Source organism: Aegilops tauschii, chromosome 1 (genome assembly GCF_002575655.3).
Source record: "Aegilops tauschii subsp. strangulata cultivar AL8/78 chromosome 1, Aet v6.0, whole genome shotgun sequence".
NCBI lineage: Eukaryota > Viridiplantae > Streptophyta > Magnoliopsida > Poales > Poaceae > Aegilops > Aegilops tauschii.
In genome coordinates this window covers 306,872,132-306,891,633 of record NC_053035.3, presented here as the reverse complement: position 1 = coordinate 306,891,633, position 19,502 = coordinate 306,872,132, and positions in this window count along the sequence as shown.

Below are 19,502 nucleotides of genomic sequence, written 5' to 3'. Positions count from 1 at the left end.
CATTTCCGTAGCGTCGTCCGACCCACGTACCCACCACGACCAGCACCAAGTTCTTCAGGAGCGAGCCCATGAAGACGCTCGAACCACCATCGAGCACCGGCGCGATACACGCCACCAGTCAGATAAACGAGCGGGGCCTGCTATGGACCACCCAGCACCGGGAGGCTCCGGCGGCCTACCTTACGAGGTGGGTTGCCCAGCCTTTACCCGTGAGCTGCGACAGTTCCAGTGGCCGACCCACCGCACGTTCAAGCCCGACGTCGGCAAGAAGTACAACGGCAAGACCCATCCGTCAGAGTTCCTCAGCATCTACACCATTGCGATGCAAGCCACTGGAGCTCATGACGACAAGGTGCTTGGCAATTACTTCTCGTTGGCCCTGAAACCCAATGTCATGTCTTGGTTGATGCACTTGCCAGTGGATTCCATTTCTTCTTGGTCGGATCTGTGCCTTGAGTTCGTTGGTGCCTTCACTGGAGGCCACCAAGCTCATGGCCAGGCGAGTGATTTGCATATCATTCCCTAGAAGGAAGGTGAAAACCTGCGCAAGTACATACAGAGGTTCAGCCGGGTGCAATACAATATCCCATATGTTCATCCCGCTGCCGTGATCAGTGTGTTCCATCCGAATGTGCGCAACCGCAAGATGCGCGAAGAGCTGGCGATGAACAAAGTCAAGGATGTGGCCGAACATTATCTTCTGGCCGATAGATGCGCCCGAGCTGAAGAAGGGAGGAAGTACCCCGGCGATGACGCCGGTGCGGAAACCGACTCTACGGACTAAGACGCCGCCGCCCCGACAAAGAAGGGCCGGCGCCGCAACAGGAAACGCAAGGGCAAGGCCGTGCTTGCCATCGAGGGATCCGACGACACCGGCGCTGCCAAGAAGGACAAGGCAGATGACCCCGGCAAGGAGATTGCTGGGTGCGCCGCTTGCTGGGCCTTGGCGGCTGCCGACAAGCCAGGAGGCTCCGACAAGCAGTATTGCAAGATCCACCACACCAAGGGCCAGGACCTCCAGAACTGCCGACAAGTTGAGTTGCTTGGCTAAGAGCAAAAAGCCGAGTATGAGAGGCGGGACAAGGAGAAGGGTCAGGATGGTGCCGAAGGGTCCGGCAAGAAGCGTGGCGGCCAAGGAGGCCGCCACGGCAAGGATAACCAGCAAGAGAGGCCCGCTCGGGGCCGCGACAAGAAGCAGGAAGACGATGATCATGACGAGGACGACGAGTCCGGCGAGCATGAGTTCCAGAAGGCTACGGAGGCCATGTGTGTCGATGGTGGCGCCTCGCTGCATACTTCTCACCGCCAACTCAAGTAGTGGGCGCGTGAGATCACAGCAGCCGAGCCGGCGTTCGACGCTCAGAAGCCGCTGAAGTGGTCCAGCACGCCTATCATCTTTGACACCGAGGACCACCCTGATCGCACAACTGCGGTCGGGTGTTTGCCGTTGTTGGTTTCACCAATGATACGCAACCTCAAGGCGAACAAGATGCTGGTCGACGGCGGGGCCGGTCTGAACTTGATCTCGCCCGTAGTGATCAAGAGGCTGCAAATTCCTGATGGAGACCTCGAAGAGACGGGAACGTTTTAAGGGGTCAACCCGGGAAGGAGTCAGCCGAAGGGTAAGGTCACGCTGCCTGTGACGTTTGGAGGCGAGTTGAACTACAGGACGGAGAGGTTTGTCTTCGATGTAGCCAAGATCCCCTTACCCTACAACGGGATCCTCGGCCGCCCGGCACTAGCGAAGTTCATGGCAGCATCACATTAAGCCTACAACACGCTGAAGATGCCTAGGCCGATGACCATCATCACCGTTCCCTGCGACAAGAAGGACGCGCTGATCTGCGCCGACCTACTCTACCGGGAAGCAGTTGCAGCAACTGCCGCCAAGGCACTTGCTCCTGCCGCTGAAGCCCTGGGAGAAAAGAAGAAGACTGGCAAGACCTCTCGCACCCACTCCGGCAAGTGCACCTCTTCAGAGTGTTGTGCTACCGTCGAGGACGTGCCAGAGAGCTCCACCGGCAAGACCAAGAAATCCAGAGCTGCGCCGCCAGAGACCAAGAAGGTGTCCGTCAAGGAGGATGGCACGGGAGGGGCTTTCACCATAAGCTCCACCCTCGACAGAAAATAGGAAAGCACGCTCGTCACTTTCCTGCGGGTGAATGTCGATGTGTTTGCATGGCAAGCATCCGACATCCCCGGCATTCCCAGGGAAGTGATTGAGCACCATCTTGCTGTCTGCCCCATGCGCGACCCGTCAAGCAGAAGGTCAGGAAGCAAGCTTTGGAACAGCAGGAGTTCATCACAGAGGAGATCAGGAAGTTGGAAACGGCAGGCTTGGTGAGAGGAGTGCTCCATCCGACGTGGTTGGCCAATCCGGTGGTGGTGCGCAAGGCAAATGGGAAGTGGAGGCTGTGTATTGATTAAACAGATATCAATAAGGCTTGTCCTAAGGACCCATTCCCGTTGCCGCGCATCGACCAAATTGTTTACACCATGGCGGGGTGTGATTTGTTGTCATTCCTTGATGCCTACTCGGGCTACCACCAGATCTTCATGACAAGGGAAGACGAAGAGAAGACAGCATTCATCACCCCATGTGGTACGTATTGCTTTTTACGGATGCCTTTTTGGTTGAAGAGTGCTGGCTCAACATTTGCAAGGGCAGTCCAAATTGGTTTTGAGCCCCAGCTACATAGAAATATGGAAGCTTATATGGATGACATAGTGGTCAGAACCAAGGACAAGGCAACTCTTATACAAGACTTAGAAGAGACGTTTGCAAACCTGCGTAAGATCAACCTCAAGTTGAACCCTGAGAAGTGTGTCTTTGGCGTTCCGTACGGCAAGCTTCTCGGGTTCTTTGTGTCACAGCATGGGATCGAGGCAAACCCAAACAAGATCAAGGCTATCGAGCAAATTGAGGCGCCCAAGCGGATCAAGGATGTGCGTCGGCTCACTAGCTGCGTTGCCGCCATGAGCAGATTCATCTCCATGTCTGCTGAGCGCGCCCTTCCTTTTTTCAAAATATTGAAAAAGGCGGGACCAATGGAATGGACCCCAGAGGCTGAACCAGCGCTGCAAGATTTGAAGAGGTACCTCTCCTCTACGCCAATACTAGTTGCGCCTAAGCCACAAGAGCCATTGCTTCTGTATCTAGCGGCAACAAATCAAGTGGTCAGCGCCGTGCTAGTGGCACAGAGGGAGGTCGATGAAGAAGCAGTGGAAACGGCCGGGCTAGCGATGGTGAGCCAGAGCTCCCTCCGGCAGGGCCCGACGCCGGCAAGGCAAGGCCCCCGACAGAGTCTGGCGCCATTGGGACAGGGCCCATGCAACCAAATGAAGTGGTGCAGAAGAAGATGATGCAGCACCCGGTTTACTATGTCAGCTCCCTCTTGAAGGGGGCTTGGTCAAGGTACTCCGATGTGAAGAAATTGCTCTTCGGCCTCCTTATGGCCTCGAGGAAGCTGCGCCACTACTTCCAAGCACACGAAATCACCGTCGTCACCCGCCTCCCGTTGCAACGAATACTGCATAACCCAGACACAACCGGGAGGATTGTGAAGTGGGCCTTGGAGCTGTCAAGCTTTGGTTTGAAATTTGAAAGTACTTCGACAATCCAGAGCAGAGTCATGGCGGAGTTCATTGCGGAATGGACCTCAACGCCTGACGAAGAGGTCCAGGAGACCACTCTCCCTGGCAAGGAAGCAAGTCACAACTGGATCATGTACTTTGACGGGGCTTTCTCGCTGCAAGGCGCCGGTGCTGGTGTGCTGCTTGTCGCACCCACCTGAGAGCACCTCAAGTATGTAATCCAGATGCACTTTCCCAGGGAGATGTCCACAAACAACACTACTAAATACGAGGGGTTGCTTGCCGGTCTCAGGATCACAGCAGACCTCGGGATTAAGAAGCTCATCGTCAGGGGTGATTCACAGCTTGTCGTCAGGCAAGTCAACAAAGATTATCAGAGCCCATTGATGGAGGCCTACGTAGATGAGGTGAGGAAGCTGGAAGAGCGCTTCGACGGTATACAAGCAGAGCACGTTCCTCGAGTGGAGAACGACATCGCCGATTACCTGTCGAAGCGCGCTGCGTTCAAGCTACCTATGGAACCAGGTACTTTTGTGCTTCGGTTAACTCAGCCATCCGTTGAACCATCAACAGAGTAGAACAAGCGGAGGAAATCAGGCCCCGGCAAGTACTTTCCCGCTGAGCCCCCTGGGGCCGCCGGCAAGGATGTTGCCGTGGGTACTGAGCCTGCCGAGGGGAACTCACTCCGGCAGGGCGTCAAGCCCTGGCCGTAGAGACGGCCGCTCCCATGGCAGAAGAAATGCCTCTAGTCCTTGCCGTCGAGCCCCAGGCTCCGGCATGGGCACAGCATACCGTCCGATTCCTCCAAACAGGGGAGCTTCCTGAGGAGTAGGAAGAAGCGGAGAAAGTAGCCTGTCGGTCTGCTATGTATCAGTTCGTCGATGACGACCTGTACAGGAAAAGACCGAATGGTGTGAAATTGAAGTGCATTCCCCGGGAGGAAGGACTGGAGCTGTTGGCGGAGGTACACGGAGGCATATGTGGCTCCCACATAGGGTCGAGGGCCCTTGCCGGCAAGGCGTTCTGGCAAGGTTTCTTCTGGCCCACTGCCCTCCAGGATGCAACGGCACTAGTAACCAAGTGTGAAGTGTGAGTTCCATTCGAAGAAGCTTCATCAACCAGCCCAAGCCCTTCAGACAATTCCTCTCTCCTGATCATTTTTGGTCTGGGGGCTCGACATACTGGGCCCTTTCCCCCGCGCTGTTGGGGGCTTTGAGTACTTGTACGTTGCAATCGACAAGTTCACAAAGTGGCCGGAGGTGGAAGCAGTGAGGAAGGTTACAGCACAGTCAGCCGTCAAGTTCTTCAAGGGGCTAGTCTGCCGTTTTGGTGTGGCAAACAGAGTCATCATCGACAACGGCACGCAGTTCACAAGCCACACCTTCATGAAGTACATCCAGGACCTCGGCAGCAAGGTCTGTTTCGCTTCCATGGCGCACCCACAGAGCAACGGCGAGGCGGAGAGGGCAAATGCTGAAGTACTGCGAGGCCTGAGGACCAAGACTTTTGACAGGCTGCACTAGAGCGGAAGGCGCTGGATTGATGAGTTGCCGGCAGTTCTTTGGTCGATCAAAACGACGCCAAATCGAGCCACCGGCCAGACACCCTTTGCCCTGGTATACGGGGCAGAAGCAGTTCTCCCCACGGAACTCACATACGGGTCAACTCGAGTGCTCGCTTATGACGAGCTTGAGCAAGAGCAATTGCGGCAAGATGACGCAACGCTCCTTGAGGAAGATCATCTTCGGGCGGTTGTGAGAGCAGCGTGCTACCAGCAAGCCTTGCGCCGCTACCATAGCCGCAAGGTTCATGCCCGAAGCTTTGAGGAAGGCGACCTTGTTCTTCGGCGCGTTCAATCGGCCAAGAATTCCAACAAGTTGACGCCAAAGTGGGAAGGCCCTTATCGGGTAATACGAGTCACCAAGCCCGGCGCAGTCCGCCTGGAGACCGAAGATGCTATTCCAGTGAGCAACTCCTGGAACATTGAACATCTTCGCAAGTTTTACCCATAAGGCGCGGTTGCCGGGCCCCCCGGCAAACCACCTTTTGTACAAGCCTTGCCGACAAGGCATGTGACCCTCTGTACAAAGCCAGGCGCAGACCCTGAGCATAAATAAATGAAGCGCTGGCGCCCTACGTATTAGCATGCATGCTAGGTTAAGTTTTCTCCCTCGGTTAGGGTTGATAGTGCTTAGTGGCGACTAACCCCTAGCATAGAGGTCGAGTGTGCGTTTCTCTGTTCCTTTCCGTCCTCTTTGGTTCGTAGGGTACATGGACATTCCTGCTGAGCTGTTCGAAAGAAAGAGAGGGAGTCGGCGCCCCGGCCTCGGCAGGCCAAGGTTGCCGGGGGCTGCAGATACAAGAATCCAACCACGGCAAACCAAGGCTGCCGGGGGCTGCAGTTTCAGATAAGTCTTTTATCCTCTGTTGTGCATTTCCGTATGAAGTTGGGACATATGACCACCGTGCTCCCCCTTCTTCCTGTACCCAAGTCCCTGGGTCGGAACCGGGTTGTAGTCGCGGTGGCAAGGGAATAAACGAAGGGCCTAACTCTACTTCGCCCGTGCCTCCGCCAAGGGTGTGAGAATGGTCGACCGAAGTAAGGGGACGGCAAGGCATGTTGCTGGGCAACATTGTTTATCTTAAAAATAACAAGGATTCATTCCTTGGCATGGGCCTCGCTCGCGCACAAAGACCCCGGCAAACACCCTTTTTCATTAAAAACATCCCATACAAGTACAGTTCATACGGAATAAAAAACATGAGCAAGGGGATTACAAGTTTTAAATCTAATAAGTGACCGCATGCGTACAAACTAAAAAGAGATAAGATGCCCGTAATCCCTTTCTTGTCCCTCTTCTCAGACGGTGGAACAAGATGGCGGGAGGGAAAAAAGAGCGCCTAGGCGAGGTACAAATAGAAGAAGGCACCAAGAGAACATCCCGGTGCCGGGAGAAGAGCTGGAAGATGAGGCAGCGGGCCGACAATACGCGATGAAGGCGTCGGTGCCCGCGTACTCCGACTTGGCGGCCGCCACCCGCCTTCTTCGCCTTCCTCGACCCTCCTATGCCAGCTGCCCAAGGAGGCGACGGGGAACGCGCCGATGGGGAGCTTGATGAGGAAGGCCCTCGGCAGGGCGCGTGGCCGAGGAAGGGGTGACGCGGTCAGTCAGAGTCGAGGTCAGCGTCCCGCCGCTCGACGCCCTTGTCATCGATGTCGTTGTCCTCCTCATCACTCCCGCTTGAGGAGGAATCTTCATCGTCGGAGGAGCTCTCCACGCAGCACTTTAGGCGAGTTCCAAGATCTCCAAAGACCTTGACGGAGAGCAGGCCGTTCTCCATTAACTTGAAGTAGAGAACGAGCCCTGCCGTCGGGCTGTGGACACGAACGAATGTCTTCCACCCGCGACGGAGGTACATGACGTGAGGAGCAGGGAAGTCGACGTCGACCCGCGTGCCACCGTTCCCACAGCCCCTCATGTGCAACCTGAGGGTCTGGGGTGGATTGAGCTCCATCTCCCGAGCAAATGGGGTAGGGAGACAGAGACGACGACACGGTGGCCGGCGCAGCCTGATGAAGAACTCACAGGGCTGGTCCCCGACGTGGCCCTCCATCGGGGGAGGCATCGTGGGCGGAGGCAAGGCCGGTGCGCTGCCCCGTCCCCCTCTTCCCCGAGCGCCACGGCGACCTCGGCCTCGCCCCCTCCCGCTTCCTCTTGTGGCCGGCTCCATCGCCGCGATCTCTTGGGAAGGAGGGACGCGCTGTTGAGCAGCAACCCTCGCCGCCACCGTTGAAGGGCCGGCGCCTCCTCTCGCCATGGCAGACAGAAGAAAGGAGCCGAAGTGAATGGAGACGGATGATGAAAGGATGTGGGATGCCATCCCCTCCCCCTTCTTATAAAGGGGCGGGGTCGGGGCTCGGCCACCCCACTCGGCCAATCCGGCCATCGGGGGCGCAGGGAATCAAGACCGACCCGCTGCCCCAATCAGCGACGGCCTGGTTTCCCGCCTCCACCGCCTGCCACCTGCATGGGGGACACGTGGCGAGCAAGCAGAATCGAGGGGACGGGTGAGGCGACCATTCCCCACCCCGTGATCGTGGGGCACGGACGCCTTGAAGACCACGACCCGAGCCCACTCAGTAAATGAGCCGCGCCTCTGCGTCTCCCTCTTTTTATGGGGAAGGCGCGAGCCGCCTCTTTACTACGATGTGACGCATGCATGCAGAGACCGCCCCACGCATGACCCCCACATCACACACGACCCTCCACATCACGCGTTCAATGCGGGTCGTGGGGAAGCGCAGCGGACGAAAAAGTTACTGCGGTAAAATCCGCCCCACCTGCCCGCGCACCGTTCTGGGCCTAGCCCAACAACGCGTCGCGCTTATGTGTGGCCCAGGCCCGGGGGCTCCTGTCGGTGTACAAAAGTAGGGGCTCTCCTTTTGACCCCTTTACTTGTGCACAGGCAGTCAGAGCCGCGCCCGCGGCCACACTTAGCAGGGCAGAGGAGGGAAGCCGGAGAGAAGCCGGAGCGCAAGCCAAAACAAGGCAACGCCAAGACCAGAAACACTGAAGAGCAGAGGGGCAGGGTGGGCTCCCCCGGCAAGGCCCTTGCCGGGGCATCCTCCGCGGCCCCGGCAAGAGCCTTGCCGGGGCAGCTTGCCCAACACTAGCAGAGCGAGCCACCCTTGAGCCCAAGAGTTCCAAACACCGCCAACAACTACATTGTCAAGATCATAAATACACGAGATCAGATGAGGACCAGAAGACGACGACCCTCGGCGGGATCCTTGCCGAGGAAATCCACAAGACCCCCGGCAAGATCCTTGCCGGGGACGACCATGACGCCACGGCAAGACCCTTGCCGGGGCCCCGGCAAGACCCTTGCCGAGGACATCAGCGGGGCCGCAGTCAAGCCCACATCTGCCAAGACTACACCGTCGTTCCCATGAAGTTGCTAGCTCACCCAGCTGGGCAGGCACCTGCGTGGCGACGAGCGGCCTCTACACCGACCCAGCAAGCACCTGTGTGGTGGCGTGCAGATCTTCACGAAGGCTCCACCACCGCGCCAGCCCAGCAGCCAGCCAACATGGTGCCACGGTGCCTCGCCAGCTAGGACGCGTGTCGAAGCCAGACGAGGCGGCGACAGCTGGGACGAGCTTCCTTGTCGTCCCCAATAAAGCAAGGGGCACGTCGGTAGCGCATTAAATGCATTTGTCCGACGGTGCCAGAGGATAGACTCATCCACTATAGACCTTTCCACCTCCTGTGTGCCACTGTGGCAAACCCTTTCCCTATTAAAGGAGGCCCGAGGTGACCAGGAGAAGGATTCAGATCTTTTGGGCAGGTTACGCCCCGTAGCTAGCTCAAGAACACAAGAACACTCAAATACATCCACCAAAGCAGGACTAGGGTATTACGCATCTCCGCGGCCCAAACCTGGGTAAACGATCCGTGTGCTTCCTGTCAGACCTGCTCTTTGCACAATCCCACGCCCGCCAACCATAGAAGGGATCCCAGTGATTCCATAGGTGTCGATTTCCCCCGACACAGGGACAGTTTTAAAAGTCGGCAACTCGGTTTGCGATGAATCGCCAGAGGAAGAACGAGTAATTTCCTGGTCAATTGAATCAACAGAGTTAAGTGTCAGACAAATAAGACCTGCCAGTGGGTAAAAAGAGTAAGTTAAAAAGAACCTCGTTTTGACGTTTTCGAGGAGCGGGACTGTTCGGTAAGCCGGAGGACAACTCTTCACTGCCGCTTGTCTGGGTATGACGTCGATTCTCGTGTTGTTGTTGCTTCAAAAGAAAGTGAGGATCTAAATAAGCCAAGGGGTGTGAAAACCTTACTTTCTGGGTTACTTGTCGAAGTTTCTGTCTTGGCAAAGGTTCTGAGCCAGAGAAAATAATAGTTACCTCTTCATTAGCTGCTTGGCTGGCTCCCGTGTCATCCTGATAATAGTCAGTGTCAATAAGATGATTGAAAAACGAGCCAAGAGAGTCAAGGGCTACCTCCGACTCAGAGGTGTCATCTATATTAAGCATGTCAGAGGCGCTTGGTTTTTTCTTTCTCTTGGTGGTCTTTTTGGCAGCTCTCTTGGCGGCTTTCTTGATAGCCCTGGCATTCTTGGCAGCTTCATGATCATACTTCTTTTTCCAAAAGTCAGACTTAGGCTGTAAAGGTCATTAAAGGTTGAGTTAATAAAGTATTTGAATAATGAAGTAAAGGTAAGTAAGTTCAGAGACTCACGTCCGGTGGCGGGTTAAGCTTGCAGAAAGGGGCCAGACCCACTTTAACGCAATCTTCCGGATCTTCATTTAGAAGGGACTTAACCATTTCGTGAATTGCCTCGTCAGTTAATGGTGCAGAACTATGGCGTAGTGGATCCTTTACACCACCAGTGTAAGTACACATTAAGCTGGTGCGGCGGCTCAAGGATATGATCTACCAAGAAACCCAGCACCTGACCAAAATAATGCCAGTTAACCCGTTTCCTAGCAGAGCTTTAACCTTTGCAATGGTAGGAGCAAGTTTTGCCCGTTCGGCAATGGTAAGTTTCTCAGGAAGATTGTGCTTTGGGTCCAGACGCTTTGCACGATAACCCGGCAGTGGATTCTCGTCAGCCGGAGAGGTATCTTTGCAATAAAACCATGCCTGGTTCCAATCCTTGCGGTGACTCGGCAGGCATGCATAAGGGAAGATGGCATCCCTTCTGCGTTGAATCGAGATTCCGCCAAGTTCCAAGCTGGGCCCGTTCGTGAACTCATTCTAGCGGTTCAAATAAAAATATTCCCTAAAGAGGTCGATGCTGGGCTCCTCTTGAAGGTATACTTTGCAGAAGACTTGAAAGTTGCAGATATTTGACACGGAGTTGGGTCCGATGTCTTGAGGATGGAGTTGGAAGAAGTGCAGAACATCTCAGAAAAAATTAGAGTCGGGTGGTGAGAAGCCCCGGTTCATATGATCAGTGAATACAACGACTTCGTCGTCCTTTGGTTGAGGTCTTTCTTTGCCCGATTCAGAGGCACGATAATGCCAAACATTTTTTGCGGGTAAGTACCCGATTTTGACAAAGTCTTTGAGTGAGCCCTCAGTGACGACGGAGCGAACCCAATTGCATGTATAGACTGTCTTTGGCGGCATTGTGAAGAGAGAAAGCCTAAAGGAAAGGAAAATTTTGCCGGTTCAAATCAGTTGGTGAAATCACAAGATTAACAGTTATAGTATATATTCACAATGGAGGCTTAAGTGAGGACTAATGATATATGAGTAATTGTAAGCCGGACATGTAAGCCGCCATGACACGTACTGGTATTCAAGATCTGACAAGAGAAAATTTTTACTAAGTGTTGGGACAAACAAGTTTCACAAACTGAAGCTATAAGATTGGATCTGCAGCTATTCAGAAAAATGGAATAAAATCTAAACCTAAGGTGGTGGCAGCAGAAGAGTGGGGGTGCCCAGATGAGATCTATTGCAAGAAAGATATAGTCTGATATTAAAAATAAGTGTTAAAACTGCTACCACATGAGATCTTTGCTATTTTCAGATCAAAGCCATGCGATCTAGGGCGGAGAAAGGGAAGAACAGTGATGAACACCGATGAACTGAGAAACCCTAACACAGATCTATGAAGAGGAAAGGGAGAGACTTACCGACGATGGTTGACAACGGAGGAGCGCCACGTCGTTCTGGTTTGTTCAGGGTGATGCAGCGGCCGGAGTCGACGAAGGAGATGAAGGTCGACGGCGGCGGAGCTCGGGCGCACTGGAGCGTCGTGAGGATGAAGAAGAAGGAGAGAAGGCAAAGGGGGAGAATGAAAAGTGAACTCTTGGCCCTATTTATAAGGCTGGAGGGATAAGTGGCATGCGCGGGAATCAACCTGGGGCCTAATGTTGGGGATATGACTATTGGATATGACCCGCCCAGGAGGGGCCGGGTTATCCTGATGGCGGTTCATCTAAGACAAAGTCCATGAGTATGTTGAAGATGGCGGTTCATGAAGTAGGCCAGTTAAAGGGCCCAAACCGAGAGGCGGCTTAAGGCCCATGAGTATAAACCGCCATGTATATGTAACTTGTATTATAAGGCATGTAAGATAAGTCACCGAGCCAGACACGTTTGTATGAGCCGGCCGGGACTTTGTAGGCCACAAGGTGTCAACCCATGTATATAAGGGGATGACCCGGCAGCGGCTTAGGGCAAGAAAACAACAGATCGAAAGCCGGGCGAAGCGTATCCGCTCCCTGGTAATCGAAACCCTAGCAATACCACCCCAAACTGCATTAGGCTTTTACCTTAATCGCAAGGGGCCGAACCAGTATAAACTACTTGTGTCCTTTGTCCCGTTTAACCCCTTTAAGCGAACCTCGTCATAATGGCTCCGCAACTAAGTCCTTCCATGAGGACATCTGCCGTGACAACTCCACGAAACAAAGGATGTCTACTCAAAACATCATAGGATGGCAAACACATAATTAGATCATGATATGTGGCATAAAGCACCATGTTCAAGTAGGGATTACAGCGGGGTGCGGGAGAGTGGACCGCGTAAAAAGACGAGGATGGTGATGATGATGGTGATGTTGATGAATACGATCACCGCGGCGATGATTCCCCTCCCGATGGCACTCCGGCGTCACCGAGAGAGAGGAGGAGAGGTTCTCCCCCTTGTGCTTCCTCCTCCATGGCCTCCCCCCTGGATGGGGAGAGGTTCTCCCTCTGGATCTTGGCCTTCATAGCGATGATGGCCCCTCCGGGATCCTCCTCCATGGCCTCCGGTGATGATGGCCCCCTCCGGCAGGGTGCCATAGAGGGCCTAGATTGATTTCTCGTGGCTACAGAGGCTTGCGGCGGCGGAACTTCCGACCTAGGTTATTTTCTGGAGGTTTCGGTATTTATAGGAGAGTTTGGCACCGAGAACAAGTCAGGGGGCCCACGGGAAGTCCACGAGGCACAGGGGCGCGCCCTAGGGGGGTGGGCGCGCCCTCCACCCTCATGGGGCCCACGGGCCTCCCCTCCGATAACTCTTCGTTCCAGTATTTTTTATATTTTCCAGAAAAATTCTCCGTTGATTTTCATCGCATTCCGACAACTTTTATTTCTGCACAAAAACAACACCACGGTAGTTCTGCTGAAAACAGTGTCAGTCCGGGTTAGTTCTAATCAAATCATACCAAAATTATATAAAACTATTGTAAACATGGCATGAATACTTCATAAATTATAGATACATTGGAGATGTATCAGCATCCCCAAGCATAATTCCTGCTCGTCCTCGAGTAGGTAAATGATAAAAGAAATAATTTATGAAGTGTGAATGCTAGCAAGTGCATAAGTTTGACCAATGATAGTTCCAATCACTTTTTCTAGCATCATTATACATCATAACAGTAGCTCAACTCATGACACTTCTCATGATCAAGTAACAAGCTATTCACATGTTAAAGTATAGGTCATAAAGTTTTCTTGAAACTAACAAACCATGCTCTTAGTCATCAAACAATTGCAATTCATCTTATTTCAGGAAGGGTCTATGTAAGAGCTTTGATTCAGCAAGCTCCACATACTCAACTATCATTTAATCTTTCACAATTGCTAACACTCACGTGATATTTATGGGTTCAAAATTTTAATCGGACACAGAGAAAGATAGGGGCTTATAGTTCCACCTCCCAACACTACAAAAAAAAGACACATCCGTGACATTTTGGGCCGAACGAAATTTTTTCTGTCATACATATGACACTTCTATGACGATAATTGTGACAAAACCAGGTATCATCATAGATGTGGTGGGCTCCTAATTCTATGACAAAAAATCATGACAGAAAATGGGCTTTTTGTCTTGGGCGGGCCGGAGACGCAGCTGCATGACATTCTTTGGGCCGTCCATGACGGAAAAAACCATGGTAGAAGCGAGGGTGAGGAAAATTTTGGGGAGTTCCCGGTTATGGTGGGAGGTCGGGGGCCGAGCGATGCGCGTTTCTCTCGTACACGTACGCGCGTGTGTGCGAGGCATTGGCTCTAACTGAACCCGAGCGAGGCGTTGGGATCTAACTGAACCCGAGCAATTGCACTGCAGGCTACGTGTTACTGAACCCGAGCGATCGATCGATGGCTGTTAACTGAACCCGATCGAGCGATTCCTTCGCTACTGCTGCTAACTGAAGCCGATCTATGCTGCCTCTGGATGAACAGTGAGCGTTGCTGGGGGGGTTTGGATGAACAATTCCCGGTGGGGGTGGATGAACAGGACCCGCGGTGTTGCCTCTGGATGAACAGGACCCTAATCGATCGAGCCGGTTGGGGCTGGATGAACAGGACCCCATGGAGGGTAGGATGAACAGGACCACCCCGTGGAGGGAAGGATGAACAGGACCACCCCGTGGAGGGCTGGATGAACAGTAGCCCGTGGAGGGGTGGTTGAACAGGAGCCCGTGGAGAGGGCTGGTTGAACAGTAGCCGATGGAGTAGCGCGTGGTGGAGGCTGGATGAACAGGAGCCCGTGGATGAACAGTCGCAGGTGGAGGCTGGAGGAGGTCGACTGTGGATGAACGGTAGCCCGTGGAGGCGGGAGGGGGTCGACGGTGGAGATGAACAGTGTCCCGTGGAGTCCCGTTTTGCGGTACGCCACACCCCTCCCGATGAACAGGACCCCCGTTTCGACCGTAGCGCTCCAACACAAGTCCGTTTCCTCCGTTTTGCGGTACGCCACACCCCTCCCGATCAACAGGACCCCCGTTTCGACCGTAGGAGGTCCATTTCCTCCGTTTTGCGGTACGCCAGACCCCTCCCGATGAACAGGATCCCGTTTCAAACGTGGCCGGCGAACACAAGGCCGTTTCCTCCGTTCTGCAGTACGCCAGGCCTCGTTTCCATCGGCTATTCCGTCCAAGCCCTCCCGATGAACACGACGACACATTCCGTTCCGACCCAGCCGGTTGGCTCCCCATGAACACGACGACGACGATGTTTCTCCGTTCCGACCCAGCCATGTACACGAGCCCTGGCCGTACGTATGCGCGAGTAGGCGTTCGAGACCCTGCCCGTATGTACGACGTGGCCGTATTTTCTTTCTTGCACACTGGTCGCTGTACGTACGTGTACATGCTACGTGCGCGCCTCTACTACGACACGTGCGCGCCTCTACATCGACCAGTATGTACGTACACGTTTGCGACCAGAATGACAATGCTACGTACACTTCGACCAGGTGGGTCCCGACTGTCAGGCACTTCCTTGCCTACGAAGATGTAGCTGGTGGGTCCCAGCAGTCAGGGGGCGAATCGTTTTTTTCTTTTGCCCGGACGCACTTCCTTGCGTGCGAAGATGTAGCTGGTGGGTCCCAACAGTCAGGGGAAAACGTTTTGTTCGCGAAATACAGTGGCCCGTCCGGTGGGTCCCAACTGTCAGGTGGAGGAATCATTATTTTCCACGTAATAAGGAGGCACTTCCTTGCTGCGGCCGTGGACCGAGCTGTCAGCCTCTCCACGTACAGTCCATGTTCGATGGAAGTCGTTCCTTGACCATGTTGACCACGCCGCGCCGAGAGCATGAGGGTGGTGGACGACGGCGAGGCCTAGGAAGGGGACGACGGGGAGCCGGGGAAGACGCGAAAGTGGAAGCCCGCGTGGAGAGGAGTACGAGGGTTCACTGGTTCGGCTGCGGTGTGAGGCTACCGTCGCCGCAGGGCCTGGCCAGCGGTGGGCATAGTAGGGGGCGGTGAGGCCTCCGCGGCAGCACAGCCAGCCACGGGAGGCAGGAGCATGCGGCACGACCGGCGCTGCTTTGGGCGGCTGGAGCAAGAAGACCAGAGGTTGAAGAAGCACTACGGCCGTTGGATGGACATCGTACGGTCACTGGAGCTAGAATCGTTCATATTGACTAAAGTTGACAAAGGCCCCCGTCCTAGTCAACTTAGTAGGCCCACAAGTCAGCCTCTCACCATGGTGGGTCCTAGCTAGCAGGGGGAGTATTCATTTTTTTGTGCGTAATAAGGAGGCACTTCCTTGCGTGCGAAGATATAGCTGGTGGGTCCGAGCTGTCAGCGGCGGTAACGTTTTTTTCGCGAAATACAGAGGCCCTTTCGGTGGGTCCCTGATGTCAGGTGGAGGAATCATTATTTTGCGCGTAATAAGGAGGCATTTCCTTGCATGCGGCCGTGGACCCAGCTGTCGGCCTCTCCACATACAGTCCACTTCAGATGCATGTCGGTCGTTGACCACGTTGACTTGGCCACGCCGAGAGCACCAGGGCGGTGGACGACGGCGAGGCCTAGGAAGGGAATGACACGGAGGCAGGGAAGACTCAGCAGTTGTTTCCCACGCAGAGGGGAGTACGACTGTACGAGGGTTTACTGGTTCGTCTGCCGTCGCCGGAGAATAACAGCAGGTGTGGGTGAGTAGAGGGATGGCTAGGCCAGCGATGGGAGTATGGTGGGGCGGTGAGGCATGCGCGGCAGCAGAGCCGGCCGTGGTGAGGAGGGAGCAGGCAGTCCCGCCGGCGCTTGTTTGAGCGGCTGGAGCAGGAAGAGCAGAGATTGAAGAAGCACGACGGCCGTTGGATGGCCATCCAACAGTCACTGCTTGTGCGTCAACCTTTTTTTTAGGAAAGCCTCAAATCTTTGGAAAACAGCATACAGCCCATCTGCCATTATTTCTAATAATTTACAGCCCATTTGCTAATTATTAAGGTTTTTTTGGAGCCCATATTCTTTTTGTTAGCATTACAGCCCATATTGTGGCCACGGTTAAAAAATTATACGAAATTTTGCATATTTCGGTGCGGTCCGAACTGTTTTTAATCCCGAAATTTCGACTCACATTCAAACTGATTTTAAAAATAAATGTATATCAATATAAAATCCAAAAAATTCTCCACGCATAAAATTTAATGTAATTTAAAATCTGGAAATGAAAAAAAAGATATTTGAAACTAATTGCCGGTTTGATGTGTTTTAAAAATGTACAGCCCATTTCTCATTACTGATGGGCCATTTTCTCGGCTAGCCGAATGAAAGCTCTCCTCGTCTTGAAAGATTTGCAGCCCAACAGGCCTGACAAAGCGACTTACTTGGCAAATCACAAAAAACTGGGCTGTGGCCATGGACCCAGCTGTCAACCTCTCCACGTACAGTACTCTTCCGATGGAAGTCATTCCTTGACCACGTTGACCACGCCATGCAGACAGCACCACGGCGGTGGACGACGGCGAGGCCTAGGAAGGGGACGACGCGGAGCCGGGGAAAACGCAGCAGTGGAAGCCCGCGCGGAGAGGAGTACGAGGGTTCACTGGTTCGGCTGCGGTGTGAGGCTGCCGTCACCGCAAGGCCTGGCCAGCGGTGGGAATAGTAGGGGGCGGTGAGGCCTCTGCGGCAGCACAGCCGACCACGGGAGGCAGGAGCATGCGGCACGACCGGTGCTGCTTTGGGCGGCTGGAGCAAGAAGACCAGAGGTTGAAGAAGCACTACGGCCGTTGGATGAACATCGTACGGTCACTAGAGCTAGAATCGTTCATGTTGACTAAGTTGACAAAGCCCTTCGTCCCCGTCAACTTAGTAGGCCCACAAGTCAGCCTCCCACCAAGGTGGGTCCCAGCTAGTCGGGGGAGTATTCATTTTTTTGTGCGTAATAAGGAGGCACTTCCGGTGGGTCCGAGCTGACAGCGGGGGGAACGTTTTTTTCGTGAAATACGGTGGCCCGTCCGGTGGGTCCCAGTAGTCAGGGGGAAACGATTTTTTTCGCAAAATACTGGTGGCCCGTTCGGTGGGTCCCCGCTGTCAGGTGGAGGAATAATTATTTTGCGCGTAATAAGGAGGCACTTCCTTGCGGCCGCCGTGGACCCAGCTGTCAGCCTCTCCATGTACAGTACTCTTCCGATGGAAGTCGGTCGTTGACCACGTTGACCACGCCACACCGAGAGCACCAGGGCGGTGGACGACGGCGAGGCCTAGGAAGGGGACGACGCGGAGCCGGGGAAGACGCAGCAGTGGAAGCCCGCGCGGAGAGGAGTACGAGGGTTCACTGGTTCGGCTGCGGTGTGAGGCTGCCGTCGCCGCAGAATAACAGGGGGTGTGGGTGAGTGGAGGGATGGCTTGGCCAGCGGTGGGAGTAGTATGGGGCGGTGAAGGCCTCCGCGGCAGCACAGCCGGCCACGGGAGGCAGGAGCAGGCGGCATGACCGGCGCTGCTTTGGGCGGCTGGACCAAGAAGACCAGAGGTTGAAGAAGCACTACGGCCGTTGGATGGGCATCGTACGGTCACTGAAGCTAGAATCGTTTATATTGACTAAGTTGACAAAGCCCTTGGTACGCTCCAACTTAGTAGGCCCACAGGTCAGCCTCCGAAACGGTGCGCCCCAGATGTCAGGGGGAGGAATCATTTTTTGGGCGGCCGAAGCTAAGAATATCCGAGATTGAAGAAGAAGCACGACATCTGTTGGATAGACATCCAACGGCCACTGCTGCTAGAACCGTGTGTTGACTATAATAAGTTGACAAAGCCTTGCATACGCGTCAACTTATTTTTTTAGGGGACGCGTCACTTAGTAGGCCCACAAGTGTGTGGCAGAGAACTTATAGCCCATTTGCGTTTTGTAAGAATGTACAGCCCATTTTTGAATTCTAATGGAATTTACAACAGCCCATTATAGTTTGTTCAAAGTACAGCCCATTTTCTAGCTAGGACAACGATTAATAATTTCAACCAACCATTGAAGACAGAATTCAATAAAATTTCCCACATTTTGATGGGATCCGAAATATTTTTATCCCGAAATTTCTAGTCAGATTAAATATAAATTTGTATTACGTAAAATTCCAACGAAACATTGCGCGCGCAACAATGAAAATTTAAGATTTTCAAAATCCATAAATAATATTTTATAAACTAATTTCGTGTTTGGTGCATTTTTTATAGTTACTGCCTAGTTTTTATAATTACATCCCATTTATTATTGTTTAAAGCCCATTTTCCTGTTAAGCCTAATGCATCCCTCCTAGGAAAGATTTGCAGCCCAGCGGGGCGGAGAATAACAAGTTGACCTTGCTTGGGTATTCCTCAAAAAGACGTATAGCTGGGCTAGCCATTTTCATCTTGAAAAAAATAGTATCTCGGCTGGATATCTGGCCTGGGCTAGACGGACCACAGCCCGCCCAGTTAACACCCTGCTCTCCTCTGAACAACAACGAAATCATCGCCAAGAAAAACTCTGCAGTGCTCACGCCTCAAAAACACAAATACTGCTCGAGCTGCTTGGTCCCAGCTGTCGGCCGCACCTTGTGCAATTCTCTCGTTTATATTGACTACATAGGTTGACAATGGTGTGGGACCGTGATGTCAGGAAACCAAGATAAAGCAAAAAAAATATAGTTGTACATAATAAGGAGGCACTTGCGTACGTACGGCTATGGCCCTAGTGGGTCCCTAGTGTCATCCAGTCAAAATAAAGTCATCTCCTAAATCCTCATGTTCGTTGACGATGTTAACAATGCTCGGCGCCACAGCGAGCGCAACAACTCGAAGGACAACGGAGAGGGCCTCGCGGGCCCGACGGATGGTCTGATACAGCGCCCGCTGCTCATTCAGGAAGCCAGGATCATCGGACACCTATGAGCACCTTCGAGAAACTGAGACGGCATGAAATGGTAAGGCCGCGCTTGGGAGCTCTGGTTTATTTCAAACCTGTATTAATATACAAGTGTAATTTACTCGTCATCAGAAACAACGCGTAAAATACAGGAGTAATGAAACCGAGGGCCCGAGGTCTGTAAGTAAAACCGGCGGGTTACGCGTGTAATTTGAGAGGCCAGTGTATATTTTACGAGCACTGCTATATGGACGACATTACCAGACGATACATGCACGACGTGCGTATCATGCCATCCATGGGCAAGGCTGAAATAGCAG